The sequence below is a fragment of the Pocillopora verrucosa genome, chromosome 9, assembly GCF_036669915.1.
Source record: "Pocillopora verrucosa isolate sample1 chromosome 9, ASM3666991v2, whole genome shotgun sequence".
Taxonomy (NCBI): Eukaryota; Metazoa; Cnidaria; class Anthozoa; order Scleractinia; family Pocilloporidae; genus Pocillopora; species Pocillopora verrucosa.
In genome coordinates this window covers 6,713,155-6,734,389 of record NC_089320.1, presented here as the reverse complement: position 1 = coordinate 6,734,389, position 21,235 = coordinate 6,713,155, and the positions used below count along the sequence as shown (strand labels likewise).

General features: G+C 38.3%; 1 protein-coding gene across 6 annotated transcripts in view; it reads left to right on the top strand.

Annotated features, from left to right (window-relative positions):
- Positions 1-3,617: 3,617 nt before the first annotated feature.
- Positions 3,618-21,235, top strand: part of LOC131788595 (uncharacterized) — a 30,895-nt gene continuing 13,277 nt past the window's right edge. For 3 of the 6 annotated variants that reach the window (XM_066172113.1, XM_066172117.1, XM_066172115.1), the window contains exons 1-3: positions 3,618-3,854; positions 7,841-7,961; positions 19,823-19,879. The gene's annotated coding sequence lies outside the window, so the exon portion shown is untranslated. Of the gene's footprint in view, positions 3,855-4,840; positions 4,965-7,840; positions 7,962-12,652; positions 12,950-17,757; positions 17,841-19,822; positions 19,880-21,235 lie in introns of those variants that run through there. The other 3 variants (XM_066172114.1, XM_066172118.1, XM_066172119.1) reach the window with 3 other exon arrangements.

The following is a 21,235-nucleotide window of genomic DNA, read 5'->3' as shown; positions in this document are numbered from 1 at the left end:
ACCTGGATTCGACCCCATTTAACCTGGATTCGTCCCCATTTTTTCAGTCATTTACTATCGGGCTACTTGAAGTTTCCGTTACCTCTAATTAGTTTTACTTATGCTTTGGCTAACATTTATCCTGATGAACCGAACTTTACTGAAATAAGAAATTAGGGCAATGCAGCTGGTTGAGACTTCCTAATCTTTCATTGCGATCGATAAGAACGTGATAGCATTCATAAAACTCGAAAGGCCAATAAACATCCGTTCATAGGGTAAAATATGGACTGGACTATTTTTTGGACCATTTTTTGGACCAATTTATAGGGGAGGAAGCACACCATTAGTCCTCAAGGAGGGGTGGGATGCAGTCTATTAGTATTAAGGGAGGGGTGGGAGGCAGAGTGTTATTACTCGGGGAGGGGTGAGAGACGGACTATTACTACGCAGGGAGGGGTAATGGTAAACACTGCTGGTTAATGGAGCTTTTACTCGATCATACAGGCGTTCTTCATTTTTTTGTCATGCGAAAACGAAACTGCCACGTAAACACTGGATTTTAATTTTTATTGAAAATATCGCGTTTACGATCCTCCACTGTTGAGTCATGCGATGGCCTTTTGAGTCAACTTGTGCAGCATCAGTTGCTTCACGTTTCCCTTTGTGCATACAGTATGTAATTACTAAATTTATATATCTTCCTTTTGTCATTGACCTTATCAAACAAGATCACGGGATTTCCGGTCCTTAGCCCTTAACTTAGCAGCATATAGAATTCACAAGCGCTATCGCAATTTTTGAAGTCCATCAGCGGACGATTTCGAAGAGGAATCCATGTTCTCGAATCGATCAAAAACACTGCTGTACTTGCAAAATGGGAAAGCGCAAATATCAACTTCATCTGTTCCGCAAACAAAGGAGTTTCCGAAACCGGAAATCGCGACCAGGTATTCCTCACGACTCCCCTAGGTTTGTTTTCCAATTTGCCTGAACTATGGTGGCTACTGTTGCTTGCCGATATTTTCCGTCGGCAAAACGTAGAAGTCATATGACATACAAAAAGTCAGTTGAAAACCAATTAAAATAGTTTTTACGATCGAGTGAAAGCTCCATTAACCAGTAGTGTTCATTATTACAACCACCTCCCACCCCTCGCTGCGTAGTCACTATTACTAATAGTCCGTCTCTCACCCCTCCCTGAGTAATAACACTCTGCCTCCCACCCCTCCCTCAGTACTGATAGACTGTATCCCACCCCTCCCTCAGTATTGATGGTGTGCTTTTCCCCCCCTCCCCCCCTTTAAAATGGTCCAAAATATGGTCCAAAAAACAGTCCAGTCCATATTTTACCCTATGCCTCCGTTCATTGGCAGGATAAAGTAGTAACACAGGCGTGCGGCTTGGCATAAATCCGCCACTAGCAACCTCCACTTTCCTTGTACAGTTGTCATCGAGTTCGAGTTAGCGGGTTTCGACTGCATGCGTAAAGGTCGAAAATAGACATATTATATGTATCATTTACGATGTATAAGGTTTATTAGCAAGCTTATCGACCCATGACTTGCAAAAACTCCCTGATGAAGTCTGCTCTTATCCGAGGAAACGTGTTGGAGATTAACACAAGTTGTCACTGTTTTGATTCGTGCGGTGCCGCACACCAGTTTATCAATTAAACCGACTGTGAAAAAAAGTTTCATGACCTTGAGACAATTTTTTTAAACCGTCTGACATTTTTCCTCGTCTTCAAGGAGATAAAGTTCGTGTGCGCGGAACACGTAGATTAGGCCTGCTTCGGTAGCTAGGGTATACTGATAATTGGTTGCACAGATGTTTGTCTTCTGTGAGAAATAAAAACGTTATACTATCATACGATTATACAAAAATGTTAAGCAATAGCTCAATGATATTACATCAGAACAAAGCATTCGTGCGTAACAGGTTAAGGTAAGGCGTTTAAATATTTGAAATGCGGAAAATGTTTTCCTTTGCTTAGTTTGCAATATTTCTTGCTGTTACAGCAATTTAGAACAGACTTCTCTTTCTCGCTGCAACGCACAGATAAATAGTGTAGGAGACGACTGGAAGAACAATGTCAAGAGGATAAGGTAAAGTCATTCTTGTTTTTTGTTTCTTTATAGCAGGGGATGTCAAGAATTGGAAACGCAAAAACAGAAGTTGATAGCTTATTATTGAAAACATAATCTAAGTTTACTTTGGCAAGTACATTAAAATTGCCTATAAAACCATCTAAAGAATAAGATTACATGCTGGAGTGAGTCAGCTGGACTCCCATTAATACTTCGCTGAGAAAATGTTTTCTTATACTCCATTTTCCAACTCAGTTGTGCGCACTGTTCGATTTATAGGCGGTCCACGTTTATAGAACACTTTCACTTGAGCACAGCCATAAATAGTGCATATGTTTGCCATATTTTTAAGTGACGCTTAAATACCGTAACGAAGAAAACGCTGACATTCAATTTTTTTCTGTTAAGATAAACATATATCACTTAGTCTGGTTCGCCTAATTAGAAGTCGTTGAATTCGTGGTTGCTTACCGCATCAAGCACTGAGTCTCATAAAATCGTGTTTCTAGTCATGTATAATGTCGAGTTATAGTTATGGACTTAGCAGCAAAGTCCTTTATTTAACCAATGCCCCCAAAAAATAGCTTTGGGGCTCGAGCTCAGCGTAACCTTCCTACCAGTCTTACTATTCAAATGTTTCAAGGCCAGGTTTGAAATGATGATACTGGAAACTGTTAAATTTTCTTTATAACTTCGGCATCAGCGATAATAACTATCATCATCTTCACTAACGTCATCACCAAAATTTTTATACTGAAAACAGTGAATTAACTGTTGATGCTTGAGAATCCAACGTTAGCTATATCCATCCCTTTATTTCACCCACTGAAGATGAAAACGAGTCGGAACCAATGCAGTGTAATACCAAAAAATGGTTCCTTCACAAAATGGTACATTATTTTGTGTTTGTTTCTTTACTCTATTTGTGCTCTCACTCACACCAAAAGTTCAACCTGCTCTATTAATGTTCTCACTAATTTCATCCTTTGCTTTTGCTTTAATGCGCAAATATAGAAACCAGGAAAGTGCAAGAGAGCATGTCACAATCTGTGCGATTTTAGGGATTCAAACTAGGCCCATGCTGACAGTTTTATTTTCTTTTGGATTAGCATAGGAGGAAGAGGGCAGAAGGGACTGAGATTTTAGTTTTCATTACCACTCGAGAGTCAAATTTTTTTTTCTTGAATTGCAATTTTGTATCTCATTCCTTTTTCCCCAAACGTGTAACCTAAAAACGGTCAGAAACCACGAAGGACTACTCTCAATCAATTTCTCTGCCAAAAATTTCCCTCCTTTCATTCCAAGATGACCGTAATATTGAATAAACATGGATTTCAATGCCTATACACTAAATCCCAACAGAGTTATGGGCACAAGCGGCGAGCAATAATGAATAAACAATGAGTATGTAAAGTAGATTACGAAAATCTTCGATTTCCGACATGGTCGCCGTGTTGTGACGTCACCTGATCTTTGAATCTTTCCGAACTGTCAATGGTTGTGTCTATTTCCATGACAGATAAACGAAAAGCCATTCATTATTTGAAAAGCTGCTTTCGCATGTGATGATAATCTCTTAGGTGGTTGAGCATATGTAACGCTTCAACGGAAATGCTTTGTGGTCTAAGATCGTGTCAGTTCTCCCTTTAGCGCTGAAATGTGTCGTGGAACGAAGAGCTTCTGTTCATCAAAGGTGTTGTCGCTATTTAGTAAAGAAATCAGTCTAGTGATATATCAAACACATCTTCTATATTTCGAGAGAACTGAGTGTTCCATTTTCCACAGGTAGGTGGAATTTATCACGTTAAACTTACAACCACTACCGAACTACCGTCAGTAAAAACTGAAATTGCTTGATATAGCTAAATTTAAACCTATTCAACTAAAAAGAAAAAATCCTTCGTGCAATATCGTAAAATTATAACAGTGGTTATCACAACAAACATAAGAATATTGCGCATATTAAGTGTGAAGAGCAAACTATCACAGCGAACGAACAGAGGAAGAACGTGATTGTGTTTAAAGTTTCAGTGTGTCGTGGTAATGTCGTGAAACTTGATTTACTCTCTATCACGAGCCCAATGTCGATACCGAATCTTTCTCAAGACGAAATATAAACAAATTAACCAATACTTTGCTAGCGGCGTCAGGAAAAAAGATTTGCCTTGGCAAGCACAAGGAAGTAAATCGCTATTAAAATGCAGATTTGATTTATTCAAAATGAGGAACTGAAAAGTCCCTTTGTGTCAAACTTTCTTAAGAAATCTTAATCTCTTAATCTTTCGATTTCGAAGCAGTTCAGACTTTTACATCTTAATCGTCTTAAAGGAACTTGGTCTTGGTCGGAGTAATTTTAGGTTAATTCAAAAGCAGACACTGACTCAGTAATATGCTTATGGGCCGAGTCGCATCACAGACCAATTTTTATTTTGGCTTGAAAAAATCGGCTGGAAAATTAAATTGCATCAGACTGGAAATGAAAATAAAATTGAGCTTAGACGGTCGCATTTTAGCAAGTGAAAATGTAAGCGTCAATCACACAAGGGAAATTTTAGCGGTGAAATTGTGTTCAGTCACGACACTTGCCATGTGGCGGAACAGGATAACAGTGACTCTCAGGTTTTCTTTGTTCGGCGCTGACTGTTTCGTTTATCAAAACGAAAACGAAAGCGTGGCCTCTCGTTGATAGATTTACCTAATGACAAGAATCGTGATTGACATTAATTCTATAGATTAATTTAAAAGCGTTAGATTATTATTTTTCAATTCAGTTTTTCACCAGAATCGAAGTGAGCAAGAAGTTATTATGTTATGATTTTTTCTGTCTCTAAATTCGCTTACCTGGAGAATCTGCTAACCTGTGAAGTGAGACTGTTGTAACGACCCGCCACAGAAGTAAGTTTACATTCAAGTTTTTTAATTTAGTTGCAAGATAAAGACTTGATTTGCGTTTGTTCTAATTGCGAATTATAAATGTATTTCTTTTAGATCGAGTAATTATTAAAGCTTGGCTTGATATTATACGGTTTGTGGTGAACATTTGATCTAACCAGTTCCGAGTAAGGAAACACTTACAACAGGTCGAATTGGGGGTGTGTTGCCCAGGTTATGAAGGAAGGAGTACTACTCACATCCTGGCATTTGATGGCCATAGTAAGAAAAGGGAAAATCTCACCTGTCCATGGTGTAGCTTCGAACTACACGCAATGAAAATGTCAATGTGAATGATGAAATTTCGCGCTCTTTTTCACGTTCGTGACTTTGCCGTCTATATTGGGAGTCATTCTTTTCAACTGCTGACAGCTTTAGCGGCGGGCTCCTTTGGTTTTTTGAGATTTGGAAAAATATGCGTCACAGGCGTCCCAAGCTCACTTCTCGAGAAAAATGATTTTTAAAATTGAGAATGCGTCACGCGTTGTGTGACTCTGTGTTAATTTACTAGAGGAACCGTTGAGAATTTGAACACGTTATATGAAATGGTATTGGGAGCGAAATGTGGTCGATTTACAAAGATAACTATTTCGTTTAGTTCTTTCAGTCTTTTACTACTGAGGGAAAATAACATATAATTAGCATGCTCTCATATTTCATTTCGTGAGATGGTTGATTATACAAAGGACCAGGGAGAGTAAGATTTCAGGGGGAGGTAGAGGTTTTGTTCGATTCTCGTATTTCATGTACGTGACATGTCGTCTCGCCTTATTTTAGAGATTTATTCCTTGGTTTAGATGGTTTTAGATTGTTTGTGAGTGGCTGTAGATGTTTTTTTAGGTGGTTGTAGGTGGTTGTAGGTGGTTGTAGGTGGTTGTAGGTGGTTGTTGAAATTCTTTAGGTGGTTGTTGGTGGTTTTAGGTCTTTGCATGTTTTAGTACTTACGCAGAAGACTGACTCGTTGACCTTCAAACAAAGTCTCAAGTCTTATATGTTCATCAGCTCCAAGTACATTTACTGAAATGGAAGAAAGCGATCCAATGACAAATAACATATGTGAACTTTGTTTTAAACACCGAGAGTTTATTTTAGCAGTTTACCCTTGCTACGTTGAGATGGGTCGACATGCTAGCATAATTTAAAAACAAGGTAGTAGTTTGTTCTGAAAACGATCTTCATCTTTGTTTATCATTTCTTTTTATGGTTTAAATTTCAGCCACATCTTTTTAAAAAGTTATCGAACGATCAACTTATGGTTTTATCCAATCACAGAAATACTTTTTTAAGACATCATTTTTTGCTTCTAAGAAGAGAGAAAGCACCCTAATGGTGGTCGTATTTTACTAGTCTGAGAACTATATCTGAGATGAAAAGCGGATATCTTCAGGTGACAAATTTGATCGCTGTTCGTGAATCAGGTCTTCTTGTTAGACATATTTAGATCGTATTTGAATCTAAATTTACTGAAAGTCCAAACATTTCTGAGCACATTATCCTGTTTTGTGTTTAATATCAAGAAGAAACAAGACTTTCAGCTGCGTGGATTGGCAGCAGGAAGAGGAGTGGGTCATTTCTTGGCGTTGTTTGTCTTTTCCATCGACAGGGCAGTCTAGGATTTGTGTAAATCTTTTTTTCGGCGCAGCTTTTGACTGAACTTAACAGGATACTAAAGATCGCAAATTATCATCGAGAAAGGGTTTTCATACAGAGAATGATGGTCTGGCTTTGTTTCAAAGAAAAATGCCAAGAGTATTCATATTCCTTCGTGCTCATCTGCTTTTTGAAATCGTCGCCTCTAGCCTCAACCATTCTTTAATAAGTGTTGAATTCCTCTACTGCTAAATCTGAGCGAAGGTAAGGTTTCAAACTCGCCTTTTTTCTGTACTTCCATTGTATTTGACGACATTCGAAATAAAAGGACAATATCAAAGATATAAGAGAATCTTTTCTCGCCAATAACAACAGGCCACTACCTAGGAAAAACTTCTTAATTTCTAAAACGACGATTTAATGGAACAAGCGCCATGATCTCTACGACCTTACAAATCTTCGGTTCTTACTTCATTCCCATCCTAATATAGCTTAGTGATTAATGGCGACCAGCTTCAACTCAGTGTAGATTTGGTAAAATTGCTGATTCGGTTCCGCTTGCTCAAACTTGGTTCAATTAAATAAGCAACGAGTGCGTAACTAGTATGTCAGATATGTGGACTAAAAATAATGTTGTCATTGAGACGCTGATATGAAAATTTTGTTTCGTTTCATATCACAAATACAAAGGATTTGGCTCTGGAAAGAGATAAATGTTAGAACTCGTCTGTCTTCAAACTGGACATCGATCGTTAGCAAAAGTGTTGCACCACATCGTTCGACATGCGTATTTGTGGTGTACATACATGTAGAAGCCAGTTCTGGGTCTGGGGTCCGTTTCTAAAAAATCTCAGTAAATACAAATTCCAAAGGTTTAGTTTACATAAGAGATAAAGATACCGATGCTTAAAATAAAAAAAAAAACAAAGATATCTGGAGACGACTAGAAGAAGCCGATGGATACGATTTTTTTGAATTATGGCTTCAGGCCCGTAAAGTGACCAGTACTTTCGGGAAACGGGCCCCAAGCTTCAAATGAGGGTTGAGTGTGCATGGTTTTGGACTCATAAGGAGCTGTCCTAGCTCCAGAAAACTCTAAATAAATATTCCATTCTCGACAATAATGTTATCAAGAATCCTTCTAGAATGTTAATGATCTGTCTGGCGACGATAACTGCCCAAAATTCCATATGTTTTTATTAAAATTGATCAGTACGCTTATCAAAACTTTATGTTTCTTTTGGTTACAGAAAACTCCTAACGTCACAATCCGAACAAGTCATTCCATCTACCAGGTTGACTTCATCTTTGAAAAAATTTGGCATTACAGAAGCTGGGAGAAAGACAGTGTAAACAAGAAAGAGCGCCAAGGTAACTCACCGTAGATAATTTTTGCCCATTGTCATGAAATATTTAAAAATGAGATAAACTTATAGCTTGTCGCCAACGGCTTCGAGTTTTCTTCAGTTTCTGTTTCTCCTCGATAATTTGTTTCGAGAAAAGCTTGACTTCTGGCTTTTACAGATTGACAAGGCCGTAGCTAGCATGAGGCAAGACGAGGCAATTACCTCGTCTTGATTTTGTTTCTGTTTCTGTTTTTATCGTGTACGTTTGAAGGAAAAAATTCCATATTGAACCAAATTAGACAACTTATGTCTATTTCAACATCGCAAACATAAAACTTGTTTTCTTCGATACCCTGAACCTTTGTAAAAACAGGGCATATGATTCCCCGTATCCGTTTGAGCTCTCAAATAACGGAAGACCAGCTGTTTGTCAGTTCAGCTGAATTTTCGAAAACAGCAGAAGAGGAAGAAACATAAACAATGGTGCGCGCGTACTGGCAAGCAAAGACTCATGCAAGGAAAATTATGAAATAGCTGTGTGTTTGTGCAAATTTGACTGAAAGGCCTGCTGAATTCGAGCGTACAAGCCATAAATCCGAGAGGAAAAACCTCGGTCCGTAACTTACGGTACAGACTGAGAAAACGAGGTTAGAGGAGAAAACTCTGAGAAAAGATCGTCTAGTTACAACGGAAATATTAATAAGCAACTCTGAGACGCAAGTTTTGATAAAAATTTATTTATGTTGTCCCAGCAAACACCACATTTCAGGGCAAAATGGTTAAAAGTTTCTTAGAACATACCGACCTGAAATTGCGTTTTACCTATTGAAAGTAAAACACAGACAACCTGTAACCACAAATCCTTTCAACGGACCTTTGTTTAGATTGTCTGGGCCTCATAACCAGCCCTCTCCGCAGAAACGCCGAAGGTGCCTTTTTGGAAGATAATCGCGACAACCGCGACTGAATTTAAGACTTTAGCTTTGCCACAGGAAGTCCTAGTAATAAGAATACTGTGTCACCGCGCCCGAGAAGTCGACAAAACACCGACAACGTAAATATTCTTTTCCCCACGATTATATGCATCATAACTGAACAAATCATCAAACCAGACCTAATACTAAAATAAATTATGACAATTGTCCCAGCTGATGCGAGGATAAGCTAAATTTAGTTGGGTTGAGCTAAACTTAGCTTTGACCAAACGAAAGCGAACACAGTCAATGATCATTGTACAGGAATCCAATAAACAACGGAAATAGATACCACAGAGTTGAGCAGCAGGGTAGGATTAATTAATTAACTAATCAATGCAGTTCTTTGAACAAGGAGTAGATCAGGAAAAAATTTTGAAAAGGATGCCTTTCCATTTAAAGGGCTGTCAGTTCCCTTAAAAAACATTTATCTGTGGGGGCCCTCACTAATGACGCAAATGTGTTGCTAATCACGAAATCAGAGACCTTGCAAAGCTAAAGTTTGATAAAACACCAAAGCATTACTTGCAATAAAATTACTAGCTAGCCAACAATGTTTAAGACACCAAGGAAGCACCCTACAACCCAAAAGGAACATATTTTTAATTTTGCTAACTCGTCACCAGACATATCGCTTTTCTCTAAGTTTTTTCTTTCTGTAACATATTTGTAATACAGGTGTGACATAGGCATCTTGCAGTAGTTTAATGCGTTAAGGAATAACTAATAAACTTGGCACTTGAGTTGTGTGAATTCAAGAAATGACCGTATCCAACTACTTTTTCCAGAATGAAAACTTTCCAACAATTACCACTGAGGGTTGACAGGTAGAACTTCAATGCTTTTGCTGAGAAGTAAAAATTGTTTGCCATTCACCGAAATTTTCCGTTTTTAATTAAAAAAAATCAGTGCGATTTTTTCTTCATCTTTGAGTGAAACATAAAAGGTTTTAGGCAGGCTAGCAGTATGAGAAATATTACAGATGGTTTAAAAACTCTGGGAAAAATATTTGCATGAAAACTATTGAAGTGTTACTGGTGGGCAAATTTATTTCTCCCTTAAAAGTCTTCAGAGTCTAAATGCCTTGAAACTTGACAATTTTTATTGTTCTGGACATTAAACTCTCTCTTCATATAGAGGTACACTTGCAAAAATTTAAAGCGAAGTGCTCTCTGACAGCGTCACCGGTTTCACAGCCATGGTACAGGGTGTAAAGGTCAGCAGCACCTTCATCATCCATGTCTAGGTCCTCTGGTGCTGGTTCCCTTAAGTTAACAGTAAGATTGTGTAAAGTGCAGCAAGCTACAATTATGGTGCATACCCAGTGAGGAGCCATCCTCACCTCTGAGTGTAGCACATGGAATCTCCTCCTCAACAATCAAAAAGTTTGCTCTATAGTACATTGTGTGATCTTGCGTGCTCTGTTGAAATGCTCTTCCTGAGGTGTTTTGGGGTTGAGGTACAGAGTCATGAGGAATGGAGAGCATGTATAGCCACTATCCTCAAGTAGCACACCATCTGTGAGACCAGTCCCTTCAAGGTTACCCCTAAGGCTGACATCCAGAAAGTGTGGCTATCATGTGTTGAACCAGGCCATCTAGCCACAACATTTCTAAACATTCCTGCAAAATTCAACTGTATTCAATAAAAATGGTTTTTATGTCAACACAACAATCCCTGTAAACAAAATTTTGATACAGCTTAGCTGTATTAAGTATTTCTGCGCGTGTCTTTCTAGTCCAAGACTGTATTCGCATAAAATTGTCACAATATGAGCATACGCTCATATAGGCCCTAAATTTGGAGCTGCTATCGTGAGATCACTTCATTCATTTTGTCAATATAGTATGTTCGGAACGAAATTGCTCCTAGCCACAAACTACAGTTTGTAACTAACAACAATTGCCTACAATTTATCCTTTTTCTTGATATGGTAAACTTCAAGACATTCCTTGGTCTGTATCTTTGAGCAACGACAAATTACAAGTTATTTAACGATGCTACTTAGTGAGAGAATGCTCTGTAACGTTTTGTTCCAGCACTAAAACCAACACAGTCCATTGAAAAATGTCCATGTTGGAGAACACATCCAGTGATCACAGATCACGTTCTCCCGAGCTCCCGCCCCCCTGTCCCCCTCCACATAAGACGCAAAGGGATCTTACCGCAAAAGGTTCTTACCACATTTTGACGTCATCTGTGATCTATTACTGAACAGACACATGGCAACTTGGAATCTATTTGTTCAATATATATATATATATTTTTTTACGCGTGTTTGATATCGCCAATCAGCTGCTGACACGTCACTCGCCTATTGCGCCACTCGGTCAGGTTGACGAATGAACAGCAAAGTGTTCAACATTCTCAATCCATGGTCGTTTGTGGGACTTAAGTTACATATTCAGTGGCTTTGGTAATGGCACTTCTTCCGGCTGAGAACGAAAATCAACAACTAACAGATTTGCCACAGGTCGATTTTGTTCTGACGGTAGGAACCAATAACATAACTGAGAATTTTGCATATTGGAAGTTAGGCCCATTGTTTTTGTCGTGATTCAACGTATGTTTTCATCTTGAGTGCGCCAACGTACTTTACGATTTTTATTCGGAGGTTCGATCCTTACATATTCATTAATATAGTCGATTTTTCTTGTCAGTAAAGGATTATTGTGTTTATATGATATACAAAATAAATAGTTGCTTTTATATATGGAATTTATTTCGAGTGTTCAACTCGACATCTCACTCTCTCGCTGCGCTCATTCGTGAGCTATCGAGTTGAGGCGAAGAGAAATGCCATCTCAACGCGCGCCCAAGTATTATTCTCTATGTGCTACCTACCTAACGATGAGTAAATTTATGCGCTGGATAGAGAATGGATAGCGCTATCCATACTTTGAACAACCGATATGACATCATGGGTATAATTTATCCGCTGGATAGCGATTTATCCAGCGGATAAGAAATTATCCATCCTTTGAACAAACAGTTTAGTTAATAGAGAAAAAATTCATGGAGGAAATGCGGGTCACATTTCTGCCTACAGCTACTTATGACTCATGAACTTGGTATCACAGAATTTCCTACTTGCTTTACTTGAGGTTGTAAAAGTCGTTAATTAAAACAATTCGTTACAATACGAAATTCCGTCTGGGAAAGAAGGCTTGCTCACGTTCTATAGCGATTCGCGAGCACAAGTTTCCTACTAAACGTAGGATTACTTGAAATCTAAGCGCTTCACTCCCTGATAATTATTTACACTAGTTATAGTTCTCACTAGAGCTGCCCCCGCCCTACAGTACCATTTTCTTTTTTTTTTTTGAGTTGGGCTTGTTGTTTACAGTTGTGTAGTTATGACCATTTGCGGGAAAAACGTTGATACCTTGCGGCCGTGCAAGCGATCAAATCGAGATTTTTTTTGGTTACGATCAACCGAAAACACCTACATTCTCTCTTCTCCAGTCTTCCTCTATACTAGGACAAATCTCGTGTCAAAGACGCCGATCCTAAAAGTCCTCGCGCGCGTGTCTTTTTACTGGCAGCCCATGACCATTTGCGGGAAAAACGTTGATACCTTGCGGCCGTGCAAGCGATCAAATCGAGATTTTTTCTGGTTATGATCTACCGAAAATACCCACATTCCCTCTTCTCCAGTCTTCCTCTATATTACGCGGGGAGTCCTAAGGTGCCTCCTTGGGTTTTTGGCCCTCTGGGGCCAAAAACCCTGCGGGGGCAAAAAAAACGCCGAAGCTGAAGTTCGTCCTTTCGCGGTTTGTTTACATCAAAAGTTACGTGACGCTACACGTTAAACCTTAAGGCTAAAAGGTGAATAACAGCAGTATGAATTACCTTATCTACTGGTATTTACGACCTGTTCCCAGCTTACTCGCTGTCTACGAAAGCGAAATATGTAATTGTTTTGTTAGATGAGGGAAAGACCTAAACAACCGATCAAAAGTGACTAATGAATGACTTAAAGCTGGTGTGGGCAAAGTTTATCCTGAATTTGCTATATCAAGTCGTATGTGATTGAGAGGTAAGCAACATTCCCCAAAACAAAGCATTTGCAGTGACTTCGAATTTGAGCTTCCGGAGTCATTTCGCTTCTTATGGAGACGGGAAAATTATAATAATTCAAAACCATTGCTGTGATCTTTAATGTTATCAACAGCTTGCTTGGGAAACGTTTAAGAAATACAGAAAAATTGAGATTATCATTAGACAATAAGAAAATAATTATAAATATCCAATGAGGCATTCATGGTTATTTTCTGTTGACCTAAGAGCAGAACCTGCCGGAAATTTATCAGAGTTTTGTTAACAAGGACAGTGTTCAGACAATTAATTGGACCCTCAGCGTTTATCCAATAAGGGAATTATAACAGAAGATATATTTTCAAGATTTCTGCGCGCATACAGGCACCATTAAAATGTTTTCCGTTTTTGCATGTGAAGACTGATCCATTTATGTAAAGCAGTCTACAATTTCATAAATCCAATTGTAATTTCTTCAATCTATCGCAAATCATCTTTGTGGATAAGTTCGTTAATTGGTTTTATCCTCTGGTCAACGTATAATTTTACATATGATTAGATTCCTTATAGAACATCAGAAAAACTACAAAAATTTCCTTCGCTCACAAATTTGGTTTCGTAGCTCGTTCAATAATGGCCCCGGGACATGTGAAACCACGAGGTCGAAACTGTTTGAAGACTAAACATTTTCGGTTTTCTTTTCCAAAATTTCTTCGATTGTGGTTCACCTGTGAGGATCAGTTCGTTATTTCTTATCAAAAACTGGTGAAAATAAGATTTATCTCATTTATTTGAGAGAGCAGACAGTCAAAATGTGCCGTCAATGTGTTGAATCATGATTACAAAACCAACAATGGTCGTAATTTTCAATTTACAAAATTCTTATTTAATGACTTTGTCCTTACCGATAGAAGAAGTCTTTCAGGTAAACGGCCAAAATCGGCTAGTGGCAAATCTTTCAGTTGTCGGTATTCTTTCTCAGTCGAGAGAAATGCTAACACCAAAGCCACTGAATACGCAACTTTCGTTTTTTCTTTTAGTATATTGGTTTTCTTCCTTTTCTAGGAAAGTTTGAACCTCATTGTCTGCCAGCGATACGGATTTTTTAGTGTTTTAGCCCCCATAATTCAAGAAAGCTCTGACAAACAACTCGTGTTGAGAATCGTTAAGGCTTTGCTGTTCGTTCATTAACCTGACCGAGTGGCGCCAAAGGCGAGTAACGTGTAAGCAGCTGATTGGCTATATCAGCACACGTGAAAAAATACGATATTTTTTCACGTGTGTTGTTACAGCTTTTCTCAGGGCCGGAAATCCTTGTATAACACCACAGTTTATGTGGTAAATAATCAATTTATGCCTACAACTCGATACAACGGTCGATATCATTTCGCTTTGAGGGAAGATGACTAAACATGTTAAACGATAAGATTAACACGTTTTATCTCGAAGCATTATAAGAGCTTCCTCATCTTGGCGTTTGGAACATGAATGAAAATAGCATATTAGCATAAGCCATTCGGTGAAATAGTTTTTGGTTTAATACGTTCAGCGCCTTTTTCTGTGAGGCGGCTAAAGGTGTTGGCAACTTGTGCTTTCATCTTCCGCGCTGAATTTACAATCAGTTGACTTATATAAATGGCAGGTAGTTCTTTTGGGGGCGGTACCTTGGGTGTGCCCTTTCTTCCTCGAATTCTCCGTTTTTTCTGTTATTTAAAAAACTTCAAGGGCTATTTTCTCTTTAGTTGTCTTTTTGGGTGTGGTTCTAATCTACGCGGTGGGTCCTTTCTAATTTTTAACGCGTGAATTGCGCGCATGCGCAAGAGCGAGTTGTAGATACGATGTGGGGAATGGCACTCACTCGCTCGCTCGATTGGTCGATTCCTGTAAACTTTTTTTCGATTTTAGGCTTTTGAGTGCATTGGATAGTTTTGGCGAGCAATAAACGAACGAAATGGCGACCTTTGTTGCTAAGAATAGCGGTGGGGTAACAAAGAAGCCAATGATAATCTTAAAATAATTTTTTTTTTCGTTTTAGTCTCAACAAGCGGCGCCAGCGACTGGCAGGCATGCAAGGATTCACACTGAAATAACAGAACAACCTTCGTTTTTCATAAAATTGTAATTTACAATCCTTGAACTTGAAAACAATCCGAAGATTCATTGAAAATATCACTTACTGCGAAGCGCTCGGAGTTTACAGATGTTCAAAAGCTTTTTCTGTTACGGCGTGAGATTGAGGACAAAATCTATCATTACGTTTCGTATCGTGTGTTTTTCCTGTGTGAAACAACAGAAGATCCGGCGACTAACGAAATTACAAGTTAACACGAAAATCAAATAACACCTAAACAAACAATTTTAGCTACCGATTTTCAGTGAATTTTTAAAGAACAATTTTCTTTTAAGTTTCAAGACAATTTGACGATTCAAAATACATATTACGTACTAAAATGCGAAAGTTATATACCACAAAATTTATAAATAGGCCTGAAATTAAATTCTATCTTGTTATTGATTACACGTTGCCTAGCACGTGACTAAAATCTACCCAGGCGGAGATCCAAAATGACGGTGGCAGTCTTGGCTTAGTTATATCACTCAAAACTCGTTCCCGTTTGTCTCATTTGATAAAGAGGGAATCGTCAATGTTTTCATTAAGAAAGTGTTGCCTTGATTTTCTAATATTTACAATGATAGACAGTAAATTTCACTTTTCACCCACATTTACTTCCAACCTTTTATTTTGAACCAGAAACAGAAATGATATACGTTTAAAACACATGACATCATCCAACCTTGTCAAATGCAATAGCATGATCATTTCAATTTCAATTGTAATGCCTTCTTATCCCAACGTTACTTTGTTTCTTTGCTACATTAGCGAACACTGAACTACTGCTCGTACTCTAGATATGAAAATCAACCACAAAATTCCCTAAACCAGAAAACATTAAACATAATCCAAAAAATCATGTGTTAATTCACGAGTTTGCTCACAGAGCACTTTGATGATATTACCGGGGGTGCATGCTTGGTGTGTGGAGGCTGGTCAGTTCGCATGGCTCAACATTGTTCGCTAGCCGAGTGAGAAATAGTGGCGTTGGTCGGATGTTGGCGGCTTGGTTGCTGTCGCCTTTACAAGCTTAAGACTAACACTTTCCTAGAGAGAGTAGAGTCAGTCCTCGAGCCAGCAAGTTGTCATGAATATTTAAGAAAGGAAGCGAAGTTCATCTAACAAGCTAACAATTCGAAATCTGAATAATTTTTTTGGCAAGCAGGCGCGTCAACAGCCTTTTCCCGGGATCCCGGGGTTGTAAAATTGTATGTTAAGGCAGGCATCATTCGACTAGGGCTTGGCAGGTGACGGTGACATCACCTATCTAGGGTTCCTCACTTTCATGTGAACAGGCCCCAAAGCTCTGAAATTTGTATACATAAATTTCATCACGGTCTAGTTAAACAAAATGTTTATCGACTGTACATACCATATTACTTTGTTATTTGTTGGCCGCTTATCACCTAGTAATAATAATAATAATAATAATAATAACTTTATTTGTATAGCGGTATATACAAAAGCTCTATATCGCTTTACAATCAAAAAAGAAAATAACTAACTAACAATAACACTAAAACAAAAAGTCAAATGAAAGCGAGTCTGAAAAGATAAGTTTTCAATCAATCTAGATTTAAAAACATCAACTGATCTACTTAATTTAATGTCTAAGGGAATATCATTCCATTGCTTTGGGGCAGCGACCGAAAAGGCCCTGTCCCCATAGCTCTTCAGGCGCACATTCGGTACTTCTAATAAATGTTTGCCAGCAGACCTAAGATTTCTTGTAGGGTTATATGGGACTATAAGTTGACTTAAATACGGAGGCACCAGATTATTGAGAGCTTTAAAAGTTAACAGTAATACTTTAAAGGTAATTCGCTGCTCCACAGGTAACCAGTGTAGCTCCTTAAGGACGGGGCGAATGTGCGCAGCCCTAGGTTGCCCAGCTACAAGGCGTGCGGCGCAGTTTTGAACGCGCTGGAGCTTCTGAATAATATAGTCCGGTGACCCGAGGAGCAACGAGTTACAATTGTCCAGTCGACAAGTAACGTAAGCATGGACAAGGGTCTTTGTGCTCTCAAAAGTCAGATACATTCTAATCTTAGCGATATTCCGAAGATGAAATAAAGCAGATTTACAAACGGAACTCACATGCTTATCCAGTGACAAGGTCTCATCAAAAACAACTCCTATGTTCCTAGCTATGTCCCTAGTGACACTAATGCTTATACAAATTCAATCTGAAATCAATATATTTCTGTCAACCTAAGTGATTTGAGAGAGAGAAAAGAGAGGATTAATAAGTCATTTATCGGCTTGAGGTAGTGACCAACGTATTTGCTTAAAAACACTGCCCAGCCGGAAAAACGAGATATATTTGTGAAAAATGGCCACGAAAGTAGGGATGTACTCGGCGACTCGCAAAAGCGTAACCGTAGCCCGTGGGCAGAGATAGGAAAATAAAGACCGCGTAAAGAACCAATCAGATTTCAGGATTCGTTACCGAGCCCTCTGAAAAAAAAAAAAGAACACTTTCACATGATCACCATGAGTCACACGACCAGAAGATTTAATCTAGAAATGCTTTTTTAACCAATCCAATTTTTTCCAGGGGTTATTTTTTCAATTAAACATTTCTTCGGAAAAAAAAAAGACCAAAATCGCCTCGTCTTGCCTCATGCTAGCTACAGCCTGTCATGAGGAGGTCATATGGGTATTCATATTTTTGCTTCTTTTAACTGCCTACTTGAAGAGCCGAGTGAAGCCCGTGGTGATGATTTTTATCGCCAATTTTCGATACTGCTTCAATCATACTATGGAGTAAATTTCACAGGTACGTCGCTCGCTTGTATATACATAGACACGCGTAGACAAGGAATTTCTCTTCGAGTGTCTTCGAGTGTTCGACTCGATAGCTCACGAGTGAACGCAGCGAACGAGTGAGATATCGAGTTGATCATGAGAAGAGAAATTCCATATCTACGCGTGTCTATGTATATACAAGAAACCATGTTTTATTTTGTTCATCATATCAACACAATAGCCCTTTCCTGACAGGAAAAGTCGACTTAACTGATGAATAAAAAAGAAAAGGATCGACAATCCCTTAATAAAAATCGTAAAGTTCTTAGCGCTAAGGCTCAAGACGAAGAAATGTGTGGAATTATCACAAAAACAACAATGGGCGTAATTTTCTTTATACAAGTTTTTTTGTCGCTTGCCCCGCCGGCTTTGCTTCCTTCTGCGATTCTTTTTTTAGGGCCCCTTTCCTAGATCCGTCACAGAGTTTGACTGTAAAAAACGCTTTTATTCAGGGCATCAAACCTTCGTTGAACACACAGACTGACTCGATTCGCGCCGAAAGTTTTACGTAACACTTAGTTGTATTTTACCCTTAGGAACTACACCCACACGGACTGAAACATTCTTTCCATTGTTTTTATTACTTCCTATATTTTCACTTGTCATTTTTACTCTTATCTTGATAATGTCGTGAAGCAAAATCGAAACGTCGTCAAATGTTTTACCCAACATTTTCATAAATTTTTAGAGGTTTCTATCTATTTTAATAATGTTATAGGATTGAACACTGTAATCAGATGTTTAATCCTTATACATGCTAAAAAATACATCAGGCGACAATATACAATGAAAAGATTTATATCTATGCTCAAAATTACAGTTACTTTTTACAGTGTATATATTACCAAATTATTCTCCAACTAAAAGCCTGTATTTGTAAAAATTAAAGAAAGTGTAGGTACATCACATGTACATTAAAAAAAAGGGTCTGAGTATTTATTAACACTCAGTGATTGAACTGGTCTTGGTATAACTAGGCCAGCTGGGCTTTTGAGTAGATAATGTTTTACTGAAGTGTGGCTTCATTGACCCTTTTGAGGAACCTTGGGTTTACTGAAGCAAATTTGAACGCACCCCTTGAATTCGTTGGAATTAAGTCTATGCAGTGACTGACGCAAAATTTGATTCTTCTTAAGTGTTCACAAAAACATGCAGAAAAAAACCATTGATTTATCTAAAAGTGTGCCATTTTAGAAAACACAAATTAGTTTGGATAGCGTTGTATTTAGGGGAGTGGCGGTATTATAGCATCAAAACTGAATTGTTAAGCCTGTCAGTATAAGATTCTCCTGAATTTTTTTTCCAAAAAGCTGCCTTGGGAATAATCAAGTCGACAAACCACAATCAGGCTAGCCAATATAGAGCCTGTAACTGGTGCTTAGAGAAGAAAAGGTAACGGATGGACTAAGGAGCGTCCATGTGTGGTTATAACGATTTAGACTGATACCACGGCAATAAAATATCGCCTTCGGTCCCATATGTATCAAACTATGTCAAATATAATAGGTATTCAAAAGTCGATGTCGAAAGCTTCAATTAACTCATATAATCCAACTGCACGAAGTAGGGTAAAAATAACGCGCGAATAGAGTACAAATATCCTGCGATATCGTACGGTTATTTGGACAGTTGGTTATTTTGTACTGTAAAAAAAACCTGTTTAACCAGTCGGCTGCGGGCGCTACGCTTCTCTTTCCGCTTTGCTTTTCCCGCCCTATGAGAAATGCGCAGAAAGACCAAGCAGGAAAAAAAAAGCAGTTAGTAATAAGTAACTTATTAGTCGTGTCGTGTAGTATCACTGAGTATTTTCATTCATTGTCTATATTTTGACTCGCTCTACGGGCTCGTCAAAATACGGCGCAACTCATAAAAATACACAGTAGTACTACACCACACCGAAACGTCTGACGAGATATATGCAGATATTGCTAATAAGAATGTTTCGGTCGGCAGATCACAGAGCAAGGATAAGGATTGCATTACCGCGAACTATATCCGAGTCTTGTAGAGGTGAGTAGAACCTTTGTACTTTTTCTTTGCTTGTGAATTGTTACATCTCCGTGCTAGGATCATTCTTGTTTCTCGTTCCGTTTTCTCTGAGTCGCTTCTAATGTTCATGCTTGACTTAAATTTCAGCCAAAAGCTTTTTGAATTTAAAGAACATTCAAATGATTGTAGTCTCTCTCTCTATGCGTATTCGCGTTGTATCTCAGAGTCGATCAACATCACTCTTACTTCAACACAATATTCACGATTCCTCTTGTATGCCACATAATAAAACTCAGTAGGAACAGTAAAGAATGAATGATGTTGGAATTATTGGTAAAGACGGATAGATTTAAAACAACTAGCGAACTTTGACGAGTTATGCAATACTTGCGTATACATTTAATCTACGTTTCTTGAAACCGCGTCTGAACGCAAATGCCCATTCTTTAGAAGTAGTAAACTGAAGCCTTTCATTGAGGTGGCAGATAAGCTTACCCATAGTTATTTGAAAAGTTATCCGATGTGTCATCACGCACGCATTAAAATTAAGTGTACAAGGAATGTAAATTTAATTTTAGTTTGAGGTCAAATTCATGAAATAGCTTATTTGAGAGGTAAATGCTTATTTCAGTCAAAAAGGCGTCCATATAAGGAGGAACTCTATAAGATCCGGAATATTCAGAATGTTCTTTAATAAATTGAGTGGAAAGGAAACCACGAAAATATTAATCATTAAGTGTCTCAGTCTGAAAAGATAACCTTACATTTTACAGTTTCTTCAATCTTTTCTCGAACAAGGTAGCAAACTTTAAATGTACTTTTATTTTAGTGGTCAAAAAGTGTTATAACATAGCTAGTATATTTGTCTAATCAAATTCAATTGCGTGAGCGTGCTTCATATTCCTATTGTGCACGCTCATGACGTCATCGAACAAATCCCTTTGGAAAAAAAAATTTTCATCGGGTTGAAAATGTTATAAAACAATTGGGAAGATTGGAGAGCACTCAAGAAGCTAGAGTTGCTCGAGGCGTAGCCGAGAGCAACTCTTACGCATCTTTCGTGCTCTCCAAACTTCCCTCGTGCTTCATATCTCGATGAACGCACAGCTGACGTATGAACCAATTGTTTTATAACACTTTCAACCAGATGGAAATTTTTTTTCTCGAGAGATTTGTTTGCTGGCGTCATGAGCGTGCACAATAGGAATACGAAGCACGCTCACGCAATTTGAGTAGGCAAATTTACTAGCTATGTTAGAATATAAAATATTTCTCCGACGCGGCGTTGTTCAAGTTAGATTCAATTGATGTCAGCGTTCGCCCCATTCAAATATTTTTGGTCATTCTTCCATTATTTTTACCCCTCGTGTTAGGCAT